The sequence below is a fragment of the Triturus cristatus genome, chromosome 10 (assembly GCF_964204655.1).
Source record: "Triturus cristatus chromosome 10, aTriCri1.1, whole genome shotgun sequence".
Classification (NCBI taxonomy): Eukaryota; Metazoa; Chordata; class Amphibia; order Caudata; family Salamandridae; genus Triturus; species Triturus cristatus.
This window is the reverse complement of record NC_140593.1, coordinates 338,034,219-338,057,390: the sequence shown is the minus strand read 5'-3', so window position 1 is coordinate 338,057,390 and position 23,172 is coordinate 338,034,219.

Here is a 23,172-nt window from a genome sequence, read left to right as displayed (position 1 = left end):
GATTTAGCCAGGGCAGCTGTCCATTGGGTGGACAGTCCCGGAAAATATAGTGATGATACAGTAGCACGCACATTTTTGAATCTCACCCCAGATGAACAGCGGTTAGCTGGGATTTATATGATTCAACAACTCCTCATACTATATCAGAGTCAGCATTCGGACCCTGGTCCCTTACCTGATATATTGACTGAATTACTCATGAATAGATGGAGAGGTTCAGGTACTAAATTAATTAAAGAAATACTAGAATCAAGAAAGCAATACATTCTTTTTGTATGTTCAGAACATGTTTCACTACCCATTAAGGAAAGAACCACGTATTACATGGACAGACAGAATCCTTTACGAGAAGTACACCCAATAAAAGGCGAGGACAATGAGTTTAAACGCGTATTTGTATATACGCCCATATCGAAAATAGAATTGTTAGAAATGAAGAAAGTGGTACCAAGTCATGACAAGGATCCAGCGGGTTTCCACCGAGAAATTAAAGACATGTTACTCATGGGAGAGTATACCTACCCCGACATTATGACAATATTAAAGGTATTGATGCCTGCTGGCATTTATGAAAAACTCAGGGAAAAAGAGTGGGAGGTAGGAGACCAAAAGATAGAATGGTCAGTATTAGAAGCAGAAGAAAAGGCCCGAACTGCAGGAGCAGGACTTGGGGATAAAACTAAAGCACTACCAGGTTTATTAGTACAGGTACTGCCACGTTTATTGACTACGAAAAAGGAAGATTGGGGTACAATTTCTGCCTGTAAGCAGAAGCAAGATGAAGACACTAGTGACTACTATGCCCGATTTGAAAAATGTTTTGGTATAAATAGTGGCATAAAAGCAAGTAGCGAATCATATCCGCATCTGTTTGTAACAAAATTAGTAGAAAATGCCCTACCCCAAGTAAAGAATAGAGTATTAAAATTCGAGAGTACCTGGCAAGGTAACACTCCATCACAAATGTTACAAATGTTACAATACCATCAAAATAGAATTAGAGAAGAACAAGAACATGAACACAGACGCATGAAAGACACGAAAATGAAAATGCTAGTTTCTCAGACAGTTCCAGCTGAAGGACATAAAAAGGGTATGACACATTCCGGTGATTCAGCAGGACCTGTAAAAGGGACATGCAATTATTGTAAAAAGCCAGGTCATTACGTACATGATTGTCCAGTTTTGAAACATAATATCACTATAGGTAAAACACAAGAAAGACCACGACCACCTAGACAGGATCAGAATGAACAAGGAGCTCCGCAGCATGCACAGTCCATGCCAGCTCCACCACAGTCTGTACAGTTTGTGCCGGCTGCACCAGCGCTGCCCGTTGCTGCCACACAAACCACGACACGACAACTGTACCAGACCGCACAGTATGACTATCCTGATTATCAACGATATGCATGAACCAGCCTAGAGAGGGAAGTTGACTTACCCCTTATCGAGATTCCTGTAGATCAAGAAGGACCTTATGTACATAGTGAATTATTAGGCCAAGACAGAAAATTTTTACTCGATACAGGGGCAAGTCGAACAACCATAAAACGTAGTGAAGTTCCAGGGGCACCCCTCTCAGGCTCTCAGAATATTTCCCTTGGTTTTTCAGGAAAACCTATTGTTAATGACGTATCACAGCCTCTTCCACTTACGATAGGACCTCTGACCCGAACTACAGATTTATTGCTTACTAAATCATGTCCAGAAAACCTGTTAGGAATAAAAACACTGAAGGCTCTAGGAGCCATAATATGTTGTTCTCCGGAAGGAGTAAGATTGTTTTTACGTGATTTTAAAGGTCACTATGTATCTAGAGACATGGATCCCCGACTACAGACTTTACCAACACATCTATGGGCACAAGGCCCTACTGATGTCGGTTGCATGAATATTACACCGTATCGAGTCACATTAAAGGCAGGAGTGGTACTACCACGAATGCGACAATACAAGTTACCACCAGATGCTGTAGTGGCTTTACTGCAAATCATTGACGAGCTCATTGCCCAAGGAGTAGTTGTAGAAACAGACTCCAATGTATGTAATTCACCAATAATTCCGATTCTTAAACGAACAGATCCAAAGGCCCTGCCAGTATATCGATTGGTTATTGATCTGCGCGAATTAAACAAATGCATTGTGCCACAATTTCCTGTGGTCCCAGATATCTCGTCATTACTGACAGCTATTGATTCCGAAGCGACATTCTTTTCTGTAATCGATCTCAAGAATGCCTTTTTCAGCGTCCCAATAGATCCGGAAAGCCAATATTTGTTCGGATTTAGTTTAAATGGACGTAGCTTTAAATTCTCACGCGCACCTCAAGGATTTACAGAAAGCCCCAGCATCTATAGCCAAGCACTGAAACGAGAACTCGACAGTATCCACATGCCAGTTAACACTGCTCTGCTTCAATACGTCGATGATCTGTTGATCACCGCGAGAAGTGAACCGGAATGTGAAAAAGCATCACTGACAATTTTACAATTTCTAGCCGAAAAGGGGCACAAGGTGTCCCCTTCTAAGCTGCAATTCTGTGTCCAGCGAGTTATTTATCTTGGACACTCGCTGTCCAAGGAGGGAAGGCAGCTTACACCCGACCGCATTGAGTTAATAGCTAACATGCCAATACCCAAGACACAAAAGGAGGTGCGGGCTTTCATAGGCCTCACGTCATATTGCAGGCAGTGGATCCCTCAGTACGCATTTCTAGCAAAACCACTCATTCAGTTGACAACACAGGAGGCAGCCACATCGACTGTTCTCCCTTGGACCCAGGAACATACACAAGCTTTTGAAAGCCTAAAGAAAGCTTTATGTCAAGCACCTGTTTTAGCAACGCCATGTTACAGAAAACAGTTTACACTTTTTGTTACAGAACGCGAAGGTACTGCCTTGTCAGTACTCACACAGGAACAAGCAGGAGCACACAAACCATGTGCTTACTTTTCTAGTACATTAGATCCCGTAGCTCAGGCTTTGCCTGCGTGCCTGAAATCAGTGGCAGCGACAGCTTTAGCAATCAGACAAAGCGATGCCATAGTGTTAGGACATCCATTGACAGTTCAAGTACCACACGCAGTAGAGGTTCTTGTAAATAGAACGCAAACACAACACTTGACTATAGCGCGACTTACAGGGTACGAGCTTACATTGTTTCAGCCACATATAGAAATCAGACGCTGTAACACATTGAATCCTGCCACACTTTTGCCAGTAATCGGAACAGACCCACTAGCCCATGACTGTATTGAAGTTATTACTATAACGACGAAACCCAGACAAGACTTAACCGATGTCCCATTGTCAGATCCAGACCTGACATTGTATGTAGATGGTTCATGTATGAGAACAAATACAGGAGAGTTAGTGGCTGCTTACGCAGTCACAACAGATACTGAAGTCATTGAAACAAATCATATAAATACTTTGTCAGCTCAAGCCGCAGAGCTCATCGCTCTGACACAAGCCTGTATTCAAGCCACAAGTAAAAAAGTCAACATATACACTGATTCACGTTATGCATTCGGAGTTGTACATGACTTCGGCGTGCTGTGGCGAGAGAGAGGTTATTTAACTTCCCACGGTGCCCACATTCAGCACGGACCCCTCATTCATGCCTTATTAGATGCAATACATCTACCCACTGCAATATCAATTATGAAATGTAAGGCTCATACGAAGATTACTGATATCATTTTTCAAGGCAATGATCTAGCCGACAGAACAGCTAAACAGACTGCTCAAGCTCAAACCTCCGACATGACAAAGACAATAGTCCCGATGCCGACACATTGTATGACAGTTAAAGATCCTACTTTTGACGTAATTGACATCCAGACACATGCCACACCAGATGAAATAAAGAAATGGACTGAATTAGGAGGGATCCAAACGGACCAAGGATGGATGATGAAGGAAAAGTCTGTGTGGTTCCTTCCTGATTCAATGGTCCAAGTTATAATTAACACTATACATAGTCCAGCACATCTAGGAGAAAAAGCTATGCTAGACAGCATTCAACACATTTGGTTCAATAAACATTTACGAGCAGCAGCCAAACAAAAGGTCCGTACCTGTATGATCTGTTGCCAGTTCAACCCAGGAAAAAGTGTTCCCGTAGAACAGGGTGGATTTCATCCTCCTAATCACCCTTTTGAAGTACTCCAGATGGATTATATCCAGATGGAACGATGTCGAGGATTCAAATATGTTCTCGTAGTTGTCTGTGCTCTGTCCCGTTGGACGGAGGCATACCCGGTTTCAGATTACACTGCCCCGACTACTGCCAAACAGTTAGTTCGAGAATTCTTCCCACGATACGGTTTACCACGTGTTGTCCATTCAGATAACGGCCAGCCGTTCTCATCCGAATTAATGAAACATGTTTCACTTCTGTTAGGATATCAGTGGAAATTCCACTGTGTCCGACACCCCGAGGCAGCAGGTCTCGTAGAAAGACATAATCAGACCCTGAAAATTAGATTGTCCAAAATATGCAGGGAGAAAGGTGTCGACTGGGTAGTAGCACTACCAGTCGCACTCTTTTACACAAGAATGGTAGCACACTCTCGAACAGGGCTATCCCCGTATGAAGTGATCTTCGGCAGACCACCAAATATGTGGGGGATGCCTATGCCACGCAAAATAACTGATATTGACTGTAATATGCTGACAGATTACTTGGCTTCCTTGATGTCTGCACTACAATCTTGTCGTTCACAGGTAGCTGCAGCCTTTCCTGACAACACTGAGGTGAAATCCCATGACGTAGTTCCGGGGGACCTTGTGCTTGTGAGAAATTTCGACCGAAAGACTCAGCTGGAGCCCAGGTGGAAGACACCCCAGTTGGTCCTGCTGACCACAAGGACAGCCGTGAAGATTGAAGGCAGGAAAGGATGGATTCATTCAAGTCATATCAAGAAATTTCATGGACTTCCTGCAGATCTAAATAGCCCACCTCGTGTGTCTTCACCAATTGACTCAAAACTACCTCTGGCTGAGGCCGACAGTAAAGAACTATATAAACTAAAATTAAGGCCTAGACCGTCGGACGATTTGATTGTTTAAGTCCTCTCCTAGGTGAAGCGGTTGAATCTGTCTCCGACATGTATCCCCTAGACCTGAATCATGGACAGTCACGAAAAATAATGAAACGACAGGCGTATTGTAAATCACTGCGTAGCCATTGCATAGTGACATTATTAATCTTGTTTTTCTTAAGTCTTTTAATAATTACTGCAAGTATATTGTTGCACATATATTACCCTATTGCCAGAAATGTTTACAATGTTACTGCTGAACATTCTTTTAGTGACTTACCCCCGCATGAATTGTCTTATAGACTTGCGCTGCGTAATAACACTTTCATTAGTATGTTACATCATTCCCACCAGACTAGTAATGCTACTAATTGTTGGGTGTGTGGCCGGCTCCCTGCCTATCAGAATTATGAAGGAGTCCTGCCTTTCTTTCCACATCCGTTTACACATAATGGCTCCTGTGGAGCATGGTTTAGTTTAATCAATTCCATAGACTCAGACACAGCAGTTTATCAAGACCATTGGGTATGGGGAAATCTGAACCTAGTTTTATTTAAAGTCTGTTACCCTGACAAGGAGGGTCGCCCCAAAAGAACAGGAACTGATCTAGAAAATGAAGTATATGGATTAGGTAACTTTACACCTAATCTCATGATTCTAAATGTCGAATCCGAAGTTGAACTAGTTTTACCCACCATGTCAGTATTCCCAGCGAAAGGTGAATTGTGTGTAAGAAAAGTTGGTTCGATACACATGGGCCATAGTAAATGCACTACTATAGTAGAATTCAGTGATCAAGGCAAATCTTCATTTAGAGCTTATCGCCACTCCTACTTTATATGTGGTCAGACTGCATATATGCGTCTACCCTTAGATTGGGATGGTACCTGCTACATTGCATTTCTTTTGCCACCTGTTTTCCTAGCTCCTCCTGATTATTATAGAAATATTCATTTAGTACACAACAGAAAGCGGAGAGATCTCCCAATTGTCGATTATACTGAGACAGCATGGGACAAGTATGTAGATTTTAATAAAGGCATCTTTCCCTATATAGGTACCGTCACTAATAGTAAGCTGATACGTAGATTGACTAGAACCCTTGAAGCAGTAGTGAACGAAACTATTTCCGCCTTAGGCAATTTAACAGAAGAGCAGTCTGCTATGCAGATTGTTGTGCTTCAAAATCGTCTTGTCCTTGACGTCATCCTGGCTGATAGGGGCGGAGCTTGTAGGGTCATCGGATCAAGCTGTTGCATTTTCATACCAGAAAATTCGCCATCTGTATATAAGGCCATAACTCGCCTTCATAAGATTGTAAGCCAGATACACCAGAACCCAGGCACCTGGACTTGGTCCGGTTGGTTTTGGAGTGTATTATCTACCTTTGGATGGAAGGTCCTATCCTTCCTAGGTATTGGCTTTCTCATACTATTCAGTTGCTGCTTATGCCTACAATGTGGACCAGCGATTTGTGGTCTGTGTGCCACATCGTGTATTCCACCACCAAGATTTCGTTCGTCCCAGAAGAAAAAAGAAGAACAAATGATGCTATATGAACAGATCAATGGATTAATGAAGATTGATATCTCTTGACGGGCAAGTAGGGGACAAGGAGGGAATGTGGAAATATGGATTTTTCTGGTCAGTTATGTCCCCTATCTTGGACCCCAACGGTTCTATGTGCATGTTACAAGTACATGTACGTTCCCTCCAGTTCCAGTTATGAAGACGCAAACACATGTGCGTCCACCGTCAACATGTCCTCTGTCAGATCCGCCATGTATAGGCCGGATATTCCATTCCTAAGTACGAAAGGCCACCGGCTTTATATGGTTCACTTATGCCATTTTACAGTCCAGGCAAGTAGGCCCTGATTCTGTCATCAAACTCTTCTTGCCTTCTGCCTCTGAAAGCTCCAGTCTGAGCCTGCAACTGTGACCATGAACTTTGTCTCGTTCTCTGCGCGGCTCACAAAGCCTGACATCAGCCTATTCTCTGCCAAGAACTGTATTTCACCTTCGAGTTATCTGCTTCCCCCTCAGCCAATGCATTCCTGCCTAGTAGTTTAAGTAAACATTCCTTCCAGCTACCAAGCAATGGCTCGGCTTCTCTGTCTTTATGCAAGTAATTCATAGTCCTGTTACCATGGAATATTCCTACCCCCTCGCATTTAGTGTAGACACTTAGACGCTTGTACACGCACGCACAGTCAGTATAGAATAGATTCTGTCCGAGAGTCCTTCTTTTGTGGATAACATAGTTCTTTAAACATAGGATGTTAGATATGATTTGGGATTAGGTTGACTTGACCCCCCAGACTTTTCGTCTCCACATGTAGAGCTAAACGTCAAGTCCCCTTCACCCCTAGTTACACGTCAATCACACGTCATGCTGCTGCGCGCGCATCTATGCCAAGTATTATCTTATAGATCCACCTATATATGACATCATAACCAATTATGTTTCTTTTTACTCCTTGTTCCACCCATTTTCGGTTACGCATATGAATCGTCATTTTTCCTTATCAATTGTTACGCCTACCGTATTCGCTTCATTGTAATGTATGTTCTATAAAAGTCATTTCCTGTCAATAAAGTATGTACTTCACTTCCTGAACCTCCGTGGTCATGGAACTTGGAGCAACCGATTATAATCGATCATTGGAATAAAGCCCATTCCGAACCTCTAATACCACGGATTCTGCCTCTCATTTTACTGAGCTATTTTATTATGTTTCCGTATCAAATTAAGTCCCGGTAATGAATTTTATTTACCACATGAACTTCTTCCGTCTTTGTAAGAACATGAGAGGAATAGTTGGTTATTAGGTTCGACTGAAGCTGGGCTCCTTGGACTTGTTTATTGTGTACGCTCCTGGGTTCTGAACTTCTTCCCAGTGGACCTGTGTTTGTCATCTTCGTCTGCTTCTGCCCCGTCGGCCGCCCCCTAAAAAAGGGAACCTTTGGTTTGGGTTCATGAATGGTGGCTGTGGTTGGGAAAAGGGTGGATTCCATCCATACACCATATGAGGATTCAACTGTGGGTAAGCTGTGGGTAAGGATTCAGGTAGTGTACCTGGCCACCTGGTGAAGCTTGAGGCCAGGGTTGTTGCCAGTGGTTATTTCTCCCTCTCCATCGGTGTCTATTGCGGTAGCTGCCTGTACTTGAACCGCTGCTGGCAGATGAGTCCTCATCGAAGGAGCCTCCCGAAAACTTATTGAGTTTTACGGGTTTGTAATATGCATTAGCATATGGGTAGGTCTTCACGTAAGAACATTTTTTCAGGTCTTTATGAAATTTATGAATTTTCGATTGCGCAAGATCTTCTTTGTATTCCTTAATTTCTTTATTGACTTCGTTGAGCTTATCTTAAACGACGTCAATGTAGTTTTGAAATGGTTTTCTGTTGTCTGTATTTCAATCAAGATGGTATCAGACAGTCTTTTGTCTGTCTGTATCATGAGGATGATCCAGTCTCTGGGACAATGCCATGCAATTTGGGCCCAGTCTTTTCTAAATGAGGCTTCATCAAGGAAAATACGGGAAGGGGCATTAGTTACTATCAGGCCCTTTGGAGCAGTGTTGCTCCTTAAGGATTCCGTTAGGATTACGACGTGTAGGATGGTTCTGATGTGATTCCTTTTTTTCTCGGGTCAGATTTTCCCAGTATGCACTCTGAGCTATGGTTTTGGCGAAGTTGAGATCTGCCACTAGTGGAGGTGCTGAAAGGATTGTGTTTACATCTTCCTCTGTAAAGGTGAGTCCAGTGTTCTCCCCCTATGGTAAGTTATTAGTATATGACTGTGTACACAGAAACAACCATATGTATTGCCACATTGCAGACTACAGTTACTTCACAGCAGAAAGCCCTTAAGACCAAACAAAAGGACCTCTTCTGCAGGCTCCTGCATGATCCTGTAGTGTTTGATAAAAGTAGTCAGGATCGCCCATGTGGCCACCCTACAAACTTTAGACAAAGAGGCTAGGGAAGCCGACATATGTCAAGTCGACCTGACCTGTACCCCCAAAGGTGACCCATACTGTGGATAAGGTAAAGAAAACAGTGAATAAATCCATCTACTCAAAGTTTGAATGGATGGGTTGTGACCTTTCCTGGCAGGCCCAAAATTAACCAACAAAGAAGAATCCTGCCAGACATTTTCCAACCTCTCCAAATAACCCGAGATAGCCCTTTGGACATCCAAAGAATGCAGACTAACCTTGTCAGGAGACTGAGGATTTGGATGAAAAACTGGCAAAATAACCTCGTGTTAGGAATGAAAGGAGGAATTCACTTTGGGTATCCAACATGCCGCAAAATCACCCTATCATCAAAGAGCAACAGGAACGGGTGAACTTCAAACTACAGGGCAGTACATCAGGTTCACCCAAACTCCTGGCTAAAGCAATAGCCACCAGAAAAAACACTTTCAAAGTGGGAGTTTGAATATCAAGGGAATGAAGAGGCTCAAAAGGTGGGAATCGTAGTGCTTGTAAAACAAGGTGAAGATCCCAGGCTGGGCAAATTGTAGATACTGGAGGGTGAAAATTTGAAAAATCTTTAAACACATTCTGTACCAGACCCAGTGGATCCTCCAAATTAATCCAAGTAGGCCGGGAAGCCCTAATTGCTGGCCATTAAAGCTTCAAGGCTGAAGAACAAAGCCCCAAAGGAAAAAAATCCTTGAGGAATTCCACAATCTGAGGAAGAGAGCCAAAAGTAGGCAACAACTGCTGTTTCCCACACCATTTCCCAAACATCACCCAGTGATGAGCATACTAAGCACTCGTGGATGGTCTCCTAGAGGCCTGAATGAAAGAGGAGACTGCCTCAGAACACCCCTTAGATCTCAACCCTGCCCTTTCAGTCTCCAGACCATCAATTTGAGATGGACAAGAGACTCCTCCTGGAGAATGGGGAAGACCAGAGAAGATGGAACCGTGGATAATAGCCACCCCTGGTGTTGGCTCATTGTCACTAGATGAAGAAACCAGAATGAGTGGGGCCAGCCCCAAGCAACCAGATCACTAGAGCCCCCTCCACCCACCCTAAGCAGGATCCACTGAATCAAAGGGAAAGGAGGGAAAGCCTACAGAAGACCTTTTGGCCATATACAAGACAGAACATCTATCCTCAAGCTGATGTTTTCTTCTTCCTGGAGCAAAACCTTGGAACATGAGATTGTGGGAAGGCGCAAAGAGATCCAGTCAAACAACTCCGCCTCTGACAGATTTGTCTGAACAAATGGGGGAGAGAGCCAAGAATTGTGAGAGGAAGAAATTGCCCTGCTGAACATGTTCATGTGGGTGTTCAGGAGACCGTGATTATAAATCACCTGTAGGGAGGTAATGTGGGGCTGACTCCAAAAGAAGATTTCATCCGAAATCGAAGACAGCGACAAAGCCCTTGTATTACCCTAGTAGTTTAGTTATGACTTTGCTATTGTGTGTCTGTTCTGGTTTAGATTGCCTAGTCCAGAATCAAAGGAGAAAAGGCGAGGAGAGCCAAATGTATTGCCTAGAGCTCCCTCCAGTTGCCAGATCTGCCACTTTAAGCTCTTGACCAAATTATCTTGACTTGATGTGAAAGCATCCAGGCTCCCCACCCCTTTTTGCTTGTATCTGTGGTAATTACAGATGGAGGGGGAGAACATAAGTGGGCCCCTTCAAAAGATGCAATGGCTCCAACCACAAGGCCAGTTCTTACTTCATCTCCTCCGAGAGAGAAAGAGGGAGGTAGAGCCATATTCTGAGAGACAGGATTCCAATGCCTTAGAATGAAGCATGCCAATATGTTCAAATTAAACCGGGCCCAGAGTACCAAAATACAATCCCCTTGAACTCTCATCCAATCCAAAACCTTAGGAGAAGAAGCCATCATCAGATCCAGAATATTAGAAGGACTTTCGGACCCTGCTCTCTGGAAGAGTAACTACTTCGAGACGGGGGTGGACTCTGGCCCCAATGAGGGTCAAATGCTGCTCCGGGAGCAGCTGAGACTTCTTGGAGTTGACTAAATACCTGTGAGATGTCAACATGTGTAAAACCCTGTTCACATATTCTGTTCTTGGCAAGGCGGACTTGCCTGAAACTCGACAATCTTCTAGAGAGGAATGGACACAGATTCCTTGCTGATGAAGCAAAGCCATCAAGGAGACAAGTAACTTAGTGAACAACCGCAGGGCAGATTTCAACGCAACTGAAAGAACCCTGAACTGAAAGTTGGAGTCCCCCAACTCAAACCATAAAAATCTTTGATGTACTTGCAGAATTTATTATGTATTGTACATGTTTAGTGTATATATAATTTTTTAATGAAAAAAAGCGAAAAGATCATTGGTCTCAACCAGATATGAAATAAGAAATAAAATACGGTTTTGACCTGGAATGAATTATGAATGTGATAAATTTAAAAAAATACAATTAAATTGGATGGAATTAAGAGCCTATACATAAGAGTAATTAAATGTACTCCAGTGTAATTATTTTGGATATCTGTTCCTCCATATCATATTGTCTTTTGAACCTGTTTATAGCCTAGAAAGTGGAGAATGATTTGGGCAAACCCCTTATATAATGATGTCTTGTTATAACACTTGGTTAAGTGTGAGGGTGGTTTAACTGTAATAATAGTATTTTATTCACAGTGACCTAAAACTGATTAGGAGTTGTTATCACATTCCTTTCATTCCATTATATTTGTATTTACGTTTTTGTAACGTGTACATATTGTGAAATTGTATTATAGGTTCTTCCTCGTACCCGCGTCTTGATGAGGCCCAACTAGTGTTGTGTTTCGATTTAGATGTCCGTATATAGGTTTTCCTAAATCATGTCCTTATATAGGCACAATTCGCATTGCCCTTATTTAGGCATAGAATCCCAGTCCTTATTTAGCCATGCTATCCAAATACAGGCATGGTCACCTATATCCGTCCATCCCAACGTCACAACGAGTTCTTGGAAACCAGACCCTTAAGCATTTGGGACTTGTCCTAGCTAGGATTATTGATTTCTCCAAGAATTGATCGATTATGCATGAACTACTATTCCTTAGGGGTTCATTCATGACGTCTTCCTCTGCCCGAGATATTGTTGTATTTATACTAGTGGTCCTGCAGCACTGATTGTGCCATCCACATGAGTAGCCCTGAAAAGGTATCTTAGACCTGCCACTGCAGTGTCTGTGCGCAGTTTGTTAAGTCTCATGTCGACCTGACAGTACACTTATTTCCAGGCCCTAACCTTCCCTTTTCTTACATGTAAGGCACCCTTAAGGTAGGCCCAACATACCCCCCATGGCAGGGTGCAGTGTATTTGAAAGGTAACTTATGTACTGGTGTGTGTGGCATGTCCTGATAGGGATATACTGCCAATTTTTGTTTCACTATTGAATGGCTATCTGTCCCATAGGATAGAATGGTAAATACTTTGTAACATCTTACAAATATACCTTCCCACTGGGACAAGAAAGAGAAAAAAAGAACCCAGAGATGGTTTTTAAATTGTGTGTTTGAAAATGCCACTTAGGAGGCAGTTTCTTGTTTCAACATTCTATGTGCCTCTGCCTGTTTGTGGATTGACGGTCTAGTTTTGGAGTGACAGAGGTTGGGAATATGCATTCACTGTAGACCGTCACTAGGGGGGCTGAGGTTTGCCTGCCCATTCCTGGATGACTCAGAGCTGAGCTGAATAGACCTTGGCTGAATTTAGAATAGTGGGAGGAGATTTCCTTGCACCCGATTAGGGCCTGTCTCCCTTGCACAATGCTGCCTCACCCCCTTTGGTCATACTGTACCAGTGAGGACAGAACTGGTTTGGACTTGGCTTAGAGACCCTTGCACAAAGGGAACAAAGACAAAATGGGGTATAAGTAGTAGACCTTAAACCCTGGTACTTTAGATTGCTTCTGGACTCAAGAGGAACCTTTCCCAGGAGAAGAGCTGAAGAGGTGTGAGGAGGAGTACTGCCCCTTTGCTGTGCGGGGTTGGCTTGCTGTTGCTGTTTCTGCAAATGAAAGGACAAAGGCTGGAACTTTGCTGTGAACCTGCTTGAATAAGATCTCTAGGGGCCTGTGTATGCTGACCTCCTGTTCTGAAGTCTCAGGGACACAAAGACTTCACCGTCAGCTCCCCTGAACTCTGTTGCTGAGAGTTCTGATTTGCCAGGAGGTGCCTATTCCAGTTGTGGGCCTCTGGAGGTTTTGTAAAATCCAAATGGGATGTGGGCCAACGCACTCCTGTTTTTACCTGGTATTCGTAGTAAACAAATTTTTATGGGTGCCGATTGGTGAACGCCCCTGAGTGTGAGGGAAAATTTGAAATATTAGACAAGCGCTATCTCTCGCAAGATATTAAACAGATATTATATATGCCCAAAAGGATAGTAAATCAAAAACTTCATGCAAGTACGCTTATCAAATACCACAAAGCACAACATATACCCCGAGGGTTGAGGATATCTCTCAAATCTACATTATGCAAAAAAAATACACGTTTCACTGAAAGATGGTTCGCAATCTTAAACAAGTGTTCCTTAGACTTAATATTATTAATAATCGAAGAATTAGTGAAACTCATAGAGGACCTCAACAAAGAAGCAAATCAATTGAAACAGGAAACAGGAACTGAGCACCACAATGACCAAAGATGAGTGGGATGAGGTACTAGTAGATATAAACAAACAACTTGAGAGCTACACAAAAGAGATTAATGATCGAAAAATCTGAACATTCAAACATGATACCACAGATTACAGGCTTGGAGAAGTCTATAATTCGGCTGACATTTACGCCCGTAGGCGACAACAAAAACCAAATGCCGGAAGATCAACAGACGACACGTCACCAACTGATGACTCTCAACACAGCACCCCAAGATGCGAATAACGTGAGGACAGAAAGATAGGATCCTTCAACATCTGATCATTCAGAAGCATATTCATCAACTAGTGCTTTTTTAGAGAGAGGCACCAGACAACAAGAAGAACCCGGAGGGGAAAACCAAAGAAGAAAACCCACACAGGACATAGTAGCCAAAAACACGAGAAGCCAGAAACCTTAGTGATGAATATTTCTAAACATGGAATAACTGAGTTCCAAATACAAACACTACAAAAAGGCACTTCATACGTTCTGACCTACCACTCTTTGGAAACACAAGTTTGCGTATACAAATTTTTAAGGTCATTACGCTTAAGACATTACTTTACCAACATAGTGAAGACACCAGAGGAAGCAAAACAAGACACCCTATTAGGGTTACGAAACGAAAGCACATTTTTACCTCCAGTGAGTCAAAGTGCTGGATGCATTTGAAAAAGTTCTTTTGAAGGAAGTGGAATTTTTTTTTTAAACAACCCAGGTTCAAAGCTCCCAACACCACCCAAAAAGAAAGACAAGCTTTGAAACAACTAGCCAATAACAAACTTATAACTATTCGACAAGCAGACAAAGGCGGAGCCTTGGTTATTATGGATACTGACTTTTATCTCAACAATGTCAACGAACACGTCAATGACACTGATACATATATGCAAATTAACACAGACCCTACAAAAGATTTTTTACAGATCTTAACAAGGATTATAGCTAGAGCCATAGAGCATGAAACAATTGGAAGGAAAGAAAAAGAATATCTTATTAAAACCAACTCAGCGGTTTCCTATGAATATATATGATTCCCAAGACCACAAAGATGCAACTACACCACCATTTCGACCAATTGTTTCTACTGTAAATTCAAAACACGAACCAGTTGGTAAATACATTGATAAACGTCTGCAGCCAATAGTTCAACAAATGTCGACATACATCAAGGACACTACCAACTTTTTAAACATTCTGGAAGAATCCAAACCACACTTCACAAGAGAAATGATTCTGTGTACCATTGACATCAAGTCACTTTATACTTCCATCCCCCATGAACTGGGTTTATCAGCAGTAGAGTCTTTCCTTGTATACACGCACAAAGATTAAGACTTAAAAGTATTTCTGATGGAATTGCTACATTTCACATTATTTCATAGTTATTTTAAATGGCATAAAACAATACTTTACTCAATGTTCTGGAACGTCTATGGGAAATTGCGCTGCACCAGCTTACGCCAACATTTTCATGCACCGATTTGAACTTGACCATATGTTAAACCAATCTAATTGGAACCAGAACCTCATCATGTACAAACGGTACATTTATGATATTTTCATTCTCTGGAGAGGAACAGAAACAGAACTTACAATCGCAATTGAAAAACTCAACCAAGTAAACGAAAGGATCAGCTTCACAGCCACAATTCATAAGCATGAAATATCCTTCTTGGACGTATTAGTAATGAATAATAACGGAACAATAACTACCAGAGTACACACAAAATCTACTGACCGGAATAATTTATTGCACTATACCAGTTTCCATCAGCCTTAATTGAAGAAGCACCTACCATTCTCTCAGTTGTTACGCATCAGAAGAATAAGATCTACGGAACAATGTTATTCAGAACATACAACCACAACAATAACAAAATTCAAACAAAGAGGATACCCAGATGATATCATAAATATTGCTAAAGATCGAGTTCAAATTTTGGAACGCAAAAAATGATTACCACACAAACAAAAAAATGAAGAACAAAGACAGGTATTTGTCTCTAAATTCTCTACAAGAAGCCACAAAATCAAAAAGGTCATATTGAAACACTGGCCACTATTAACAACTGAAGATGATTTTCAAGTGATTTTTTTCCCAACAACCAAGATTTACTTACGCACGTACAAGAAATGACAAGGAATTATTACAAGAAAAAACAAAAAATTACAACAATGAAACATCGAGGAACATTACCATGTCACAATTGCTGCAATTGCAATGCCATAATTAAGGGAAATCAAATACTGCACCCAACAAAGGGAACTCCCATTAAATTGAAGGTAACGGGTACCTGTGACAGTAGCAATCTTATATATTTATTGAAATGTCCATGTGGACAGGGATATGTGGGAAAAACTCAAAGGAAAATTAAAACACATATCATAGAACACAAGAGCAATATACGTTTCAAGAACACAAATTCCACAGTGGCAACCCACTTCAATTTACACAACCATAGCCCCAGTCAACTTCACTTCTGTATGTTGGAAAATGTCCCAATCCTCCCAGGCAGGGACAATTCTCAACACTTACTGAGAAGAGAGACATTTTGGATAAACTATCTAAACAAACTGCATCCAAAAGGGTTAAATGAACATTTGGAACTCAGTTGTTTCCTATAGGTTTCGTTATGAAAACTGAAAACATGCACGCACACCAGTGTGCATGGAGAATTGAAGGATCTAAATGTATTACTACACGTTGGACTTGTATAATTAGTATGAACTTTCTATTTCTGTTTAAAGTCCATATCGATTGTTTAAACTTCACCTTGATTGTTTTAAAAAAAAAGAATGTTTGTCTATGACAACAGGAATGTACTAAATTACCCCAGTCATATGACACGCAGACCATTGGATATTGTTTATAAAACGCTTTGTGTGACACTGTGTAATATATTATCAAATCACCATGGGTTCAGTTTATTGACAAAATGTGCAATAATAACGAGAGTCATAACACGATGATATGTCATCTGTATCAGATAGTCATTATATACATCATCGACTTTGTATTACCACCATAGAAGCAGTGGCATTTGTCCTCATTACAAAGTCTACCAGCAATTCACATGATAACACGGAAACATACACCACGTTTCCACCTTCATTCTACCTGCGTTTATCAGGTTTCATTTTATCCATCGGTGCAAGTTTCTATTTATCATCCACGTTTTTGTTCCACACTCGAGTATTTCATATGAGTCTCATAGTTTCACTGTTTTTTTCTTTCATTTAACTTTATTGACATCTTTGATCTCTACACCGCGAATCATATACTCGAGAGGGACCCTTGTCCTAAATATCTATTGTGAAGATTTATTCGGTAGAATTTCAAAACCTATATTAAGAAGGCTAATTTAGTTGATTTCATCATTTATATATCATATGTTCACTCATAGTGTATTATCGTTGACTCCTATAGTCTTTCTACATTGCCAGTCATGACCACATGACTCGCTCTTCTGTCTTTTTAAACAACACACCGCTTGATCTATTTTGTTTCCTACCACCCGCAAGGATCCCAGCGTACGAGCGAATTCTATAATATAATGGTGAGCATAAGCACAAGAGCTGCTTAAAATCGTTTTTTTATTTGGGCACACAGTAAATTAATAGATTTTGACGTTACACTCACTTTCAGGTTCCAACAATTCGACAGGCTTAACCGTAAGTTGGGCTTAATTTATTTTCACCATGTACACGTATCCCTATTTCACTTTTATCGCTCTTTTTCATTCACAGACACACGAACGGAACGTAATATGAACCAGTAAGTTACCTTATTTCTTCGCCTGTGCGGCTTTCCAAAAGCGCCTCTCGGGTACTTACTGGGTTATTCACCCTCACCATACAGTCACTATTTCTGCACTCCGTACCCAAACGGAACAGAATGATCATTAGTATAAGCAATGGCTATATGCACTGATATTCATGTGTTCTATCAACTATACACACCATTAATCCACTCTGTATTGGTATACGTTGTCGTGAGCACCAGGAATACATTTATGACACTCAGTAAACGGGTCAACACGAGGTTTTACCTCTATAGGTCTTTCACCAGAGCTCATAGGAGGTTTAAAGTGTTTCAGCATGTAAAGATGTCACCAAGGTTACCACCAATTTATAAACATGAATTACAATCGTTTATCCTGTACCATTATGAATGTTATCTATTTTATTGTTTGTTTTCAGATATTAAGTCCCCTGATGAAGGGTTAAGCCCGAAATGCATTGGGCAGAAATGAATGAACTATTGTACAAGCCAATTGTACTATTATAAAAATAGGACTGAACTGAATTAAAAATAAAACATAAACTTATGAAGAATACACGGAAATTTTCATTGAAATTCATTTAAGGAGTGCCTGTTGGGGACGCTACTCTTGCGAGAGATAGCGCTTGTCTAATAACGCTGGAGGTTTTCCCTGCTGCTGGGAGCTGGCAGAAAAGAAGAACTGAATAAATCAATGCATCGCTCTTCTTGTGGCTGTTTTTCCAATGCGTAGTAAGATAAACAAGGTTACCCCAACACTAGAACCAGGGGTAAGTATTGTGTTTGCGAAAACAATGGTTACTAGATGGTCAATGTGGTCCAAGACAGACATGAACAACTAGAATAGAGATTCTGTTAATCAGGATGCCTATGGTTATTTAGGCATATAGGGTGATTAATACCAGAGGGAACAATAAGAGAGTGACTTAGCAGGGACACAAAGGAGTTATGTAACACATGTTTTAATAAATATGCGCAATATAAAATTGTAGTTCAGGTGCTCACAAAAACGTGATAGCAAGTGTTATGTGGTGAGTGACGATGACTTAAAAATTACATCGCATTGACAACAAAAGGTAGAGAAACCCAAATGTCAATTTAAAACATCTGTGAATCTCTTGTTGTAGGGGGTCAACGGCGTTTTGATCTCACTGAGTAGAGATCATCCTCACAGAACATTTATGAGCAAAAAGAATATACAAAAAACGTTGAATATTATTAAAATGCATGGTCCCTGGTTACATGGTATTTAGTTAGTGGTGTATTAGTGCTCCCAGTGAAAAAGGTGAAACATCTACAATTTAGCTTCAGCAGAGGTATTTCAGAGAGCATCAGATGCTAATAAACCTAGTAAGTGACATCCTGTAACCTTTGTGTCCCTGCTAAGTAACTCTCTTATTACTCCCTCTGGTATTAATTACCCCATATATTTTTCCAATGCAGCACCGCTGTGCACGAAAAATCTCCATGCATCATCGCACCACTGCAGAACCAACGCATCGCCTGTCGTGGCTGAAACAGCTGACACATTGAGGGATCATGGCTGAAGAAACTGTTGCAGCATATCCCGGATTTCCATGCATCACACCTGTGTGGCAAGTTTTCCCGACTCGCAGACTAGAATCGTCTTGAAGTCGACTCATCACTTCCCCCTACAGACCGGACATCACTTCCCCTGCGTACAGGAGAACTTTCGCTTCGCCTCCCCAAGGACTCAGGAACTGATGCATCTCTTTGTGTTCTACGCTTCCCATCCAGCGGCTGCTTGGCCTTGTGAATTTCGATGCATCTACAGGTACTTTGTGCTGAATCATGCATCCATAGTTTTCTATGGACCGAGTTACTTGAAACCTTTGAAAAGTCATATTCTTATTACATGTATGTTGGATTTGTATCGCTTTGATCTTGTTGAGTTTAGATGAAGATACTTTATTTTTCTAAACTCGTTTGGTGTCCATTTCTGGTGTCATCACTGTATTACTGTGTGTTTTGAGTAAAAATACTTTACATTTTGCCTTTGGGATAAGTCTGTCTGTTGTGCCATGCTACCCAGGGGGTGAGCAAGGGTTATCTAAAGTGTATATCCCCCTTACCCTGACTAGAAGCAAGGGTCCCTATTTGGACAAAGGTACCTACCTCTCCCAACTAGAGACCCCCATTTCTAACATTGGTTGTCAGCAGTTAGGATTTGAATTTGTATTTGTACTTGACCCAGTCATTGGTGCAAACCACTAGTTTAGTGCCGACCACTACGCAACCACATACTGTGTTTTATATTTGGTTCTATTTTTGATCTGACCCTTGAAGTATCCATGCACCATGTCTCTAAATGGTTAACCAGCAAATGAGGCAGCAGAATTGGAGTTTGACATTGAAATGTTAAGTAGTTACTAAGTAGAGCGACTCAAGCAGTTCTTCAAGAGCTTTGGATGTCCCATCAGGAGTAACTCTAGGAAAGAGGAACTACAGAAGGCCTTAGGGGCCTGCTGGGAGACAAGCTGGGGAGACAGATGATACAGATTTGGATGGTGGGGTGCCAGAAGGCGGTTTCAGAGTTCAGGATTTGCCTGTTGAGAGAGCAGCCCCTGTGTGTGGCAGCAATCATTCTTCCAGGAAATGGAGGAAAGGCAAAGGGCCAGGAAGCATGAATTGGAGGTCATGGAACTAAAGGAAGAGGGGAGCAAGAACACTCATGCCTTGGAAGAAAGGAAGTTGCTTTTGGCACATAAATTGGGCATGATATAGCTGGACTTCAAGGCCTAACAGGCGGAGTCCAGTACAAATGGCGACAGTGTACAGCCAGTGCAAGGACCTAGTACAGAAATTCCAGAAGGGGGTGGATATTTATGCATGGTTTGCAGCACTGCGTATGAATGAGGTCCCTGAAAGAATTGGGGGGTGGGCCTTTGGAGACACTTTGAGGCCAATGGGAGGAAAACCCTGACACCTTTGGACGGGCCAGGTGCTCTGACCTACTCCAATATTAAGGAGGCTTCATGTCTCAGGTATGGGCTCACACCAGAGCAGTACCGTAAAAAGTTTAGGTTCTTCAAGAAGCTTGAATCCAATACATGGGTTGAGTGTGTGACTCTTTATTGCAAAACACTGAATGGTTGGATAAGGGCAGCAAGGTAACTGATTACCAGGGGTTGTACAATCTGATTGGTTGGGTCAAATGAGTGGTCTTTGTGTTCTGTTGCAGGGATTCTGCTTATGCGCAGAACTATGCGCAGGAACCCAGGCCCTCAGTGAATTGCGGTGTACCAAAAACTCACCTCAGAACCCAGAACCCCTTATCCGGCCAGCATCAGTGTCCCATTCGTTATCCGAGGTTTAGCTCGGCGGTCCCAATGTATAGACAACCCAGAACAAGCGACTTAGTATATTTCTCAGGAATAGTGGGAATCAGAAATACCTTTTCGTAATTATTCTCGTACCAGTCCACAGCAGAATAAACAGAGACACGGGAAAAGTTTAAAGAGTTTATTTTATAAACCTCGTGTCCTAAGATGCATCAGTTTGGCTAACATTAGCAGACAAACGATTACAATCAAAACCATCAGCATAGATACAATACCATAGAAAATGAAAGGAGTAATCATACTAAAATGACAGTGGATCTAAGCCACCTTCCTTTCTCTAACACACTAATAGTATTATTAGACTAATAAAAGGTCTCTAGGCTTGAATGGGGAACCCTATACCGTAAAGATCAGCTCAGAGAGTTCACATCACAGGATCAGCTATGCTCTGCTCCTAGGAACGCTCTTCTTCCGAATGTAATGAAAACATGTAACACTGCAATATTAAAAGCACTCGACTTTCAGGTATTTGCAGCTGCGTGCGTGTTATGGCTAAACTAGTGGGCCGATCAACCTGAACTCAACAACATGCACCGTCTAGCGACCCAGACTGTTTCTTTTACACTGTGTACAGACCAAGGTCTCTGCTCACTGTTTGGGATGTTAACAACAGACAGTTCTCATGTGAAGCAAAGTCGAGTAAGCATTTCTCAATTTAATAACATGTGACTACAGTGTCGTGTGCAAAAGCAGCAAAAGCGGCAAGATGGCTTTCTAACATCTAACGCGGTTATGCTAACTTAGCATTGTACATATGTAGATAACGATCTTCACTACAGTTCCAGAGCTGTGCCAGCATTTGATGGATAGTAAACTGACTGACCCCAGGAAGCTTGCTCAGGAGGTGGATCACTGGACGAATTCCAGGGTCCACAAGGGGTATGTGGGAAACCCAGTCAAGGGTGGGCAGGGTCCCCAGAAGAAGAGTTGGGGGTACAAGGGTAACCAAAATGAGTTCTCTAAAGGGCCCCAAAATAGTTACCAAGGAAAAGATTCCCAGCCCCCCCCAGTTCTAAGAAGCCATGGCCCCATAAGAGCAGGTCAGATAATCGGGGTCCCCGCAAGTGTTATGCATGTGGTCAGGAAGGTCCCATGTAGAATTATCCCAAGTGCCCCACTAATTCACCGTCACCGGGGTTAGTTAGTGCAGTGCTTGGGGAGGCATTGGTTCCTTGGGAGAGTGGGGAGCCAGTTGTGATGACCCTTATCTCATTAGGCGATAGAGAAATGGTCCAGGAAACACTGCCTGCTGGATAGCACTAAGAAGCACCTGTAGGGGGTGACCATCAATGGGAGGAGGGTGGAGGCTCTAAAAGACACAGGAGCCAGGGTGACATCTGTCAGGTGTCAATGGGTGCCTGAAGAGCAGGTCATCCCCAATCTGCTTCACTCTGTTGTTGCTGCAGACAACTCTGAGCACCAGTGTAAGCTGGCGCAGGTTCCTTTTGAGTGGGGCTGAGGTCCCAGGTTCCTTGAAAGTCGTTGTAAATCCATCCATGCCTGTTGACTGTCTGCTTGGCAATGACCTGGAGCGCCAGGCTCATTTGAAGATGTTGGGACTGCCTGAGTGGGCCTGTGTGACCACTCGTCAATGGCAGGCAGTAGGGGTACTCAAGAGGACCTGGAGCTTGAAAAAGTTGCCCAGGTGCCTGCCAGAAAGAGAAGGGGCATGGGGCAGGGAGTATGGGAAACCCACCTCAAAAGTTCCCACAGTACAGAAGGAGGCAGAACCTGAAGGGGATGCCCTGGAACCTACAGGGGAGCAAGTGCCTGAAGTGGGAGACCTGCCTGAGCTGACCCATTGGCAGCAGGAAGGAGGTCCCTCTAGGGAGGAGTTCTGAAAGGCTCAAGTGGAATGCCCTTCTCTTGTTAGGTTACAGCAGCAGGCTGCATACAAGGCAGCAGGTGCCACTTTGGATTACATTTGATTTATTGGGAGAATGGTCTCCTTTATAGTGAGCTTAAGGTTGCTGAGCCTGGTGCAGCCTGTGTGCTGGTGGTACTCACGTGCTACAGGACCTTCCTACTGGGTCTGGCTCATGATGTGCCTTTGATAGGACATTTGGGGTGGGACAAGACCAATCACAGGCTTGTCAATCACTTTTACTGGCCCCAAATGCAGAAGTTGCAAGAGTGGAGGGAAGTGTAAAGATCCCCTCCAACTCTTTCCTGTGATGAGCACCCCTTTCGAGTGGGTGGGCATCCACATTGTGGGGCCACTGGAACCCAAGACAGCCTTAGGCAACAAGTTTATCTTGGTCTTAGTGGACCATGCCACCCGGTACCCAGAAGCTGTCCCTCTCAGAACAATCACGGCCCCTGTGGTGAGCC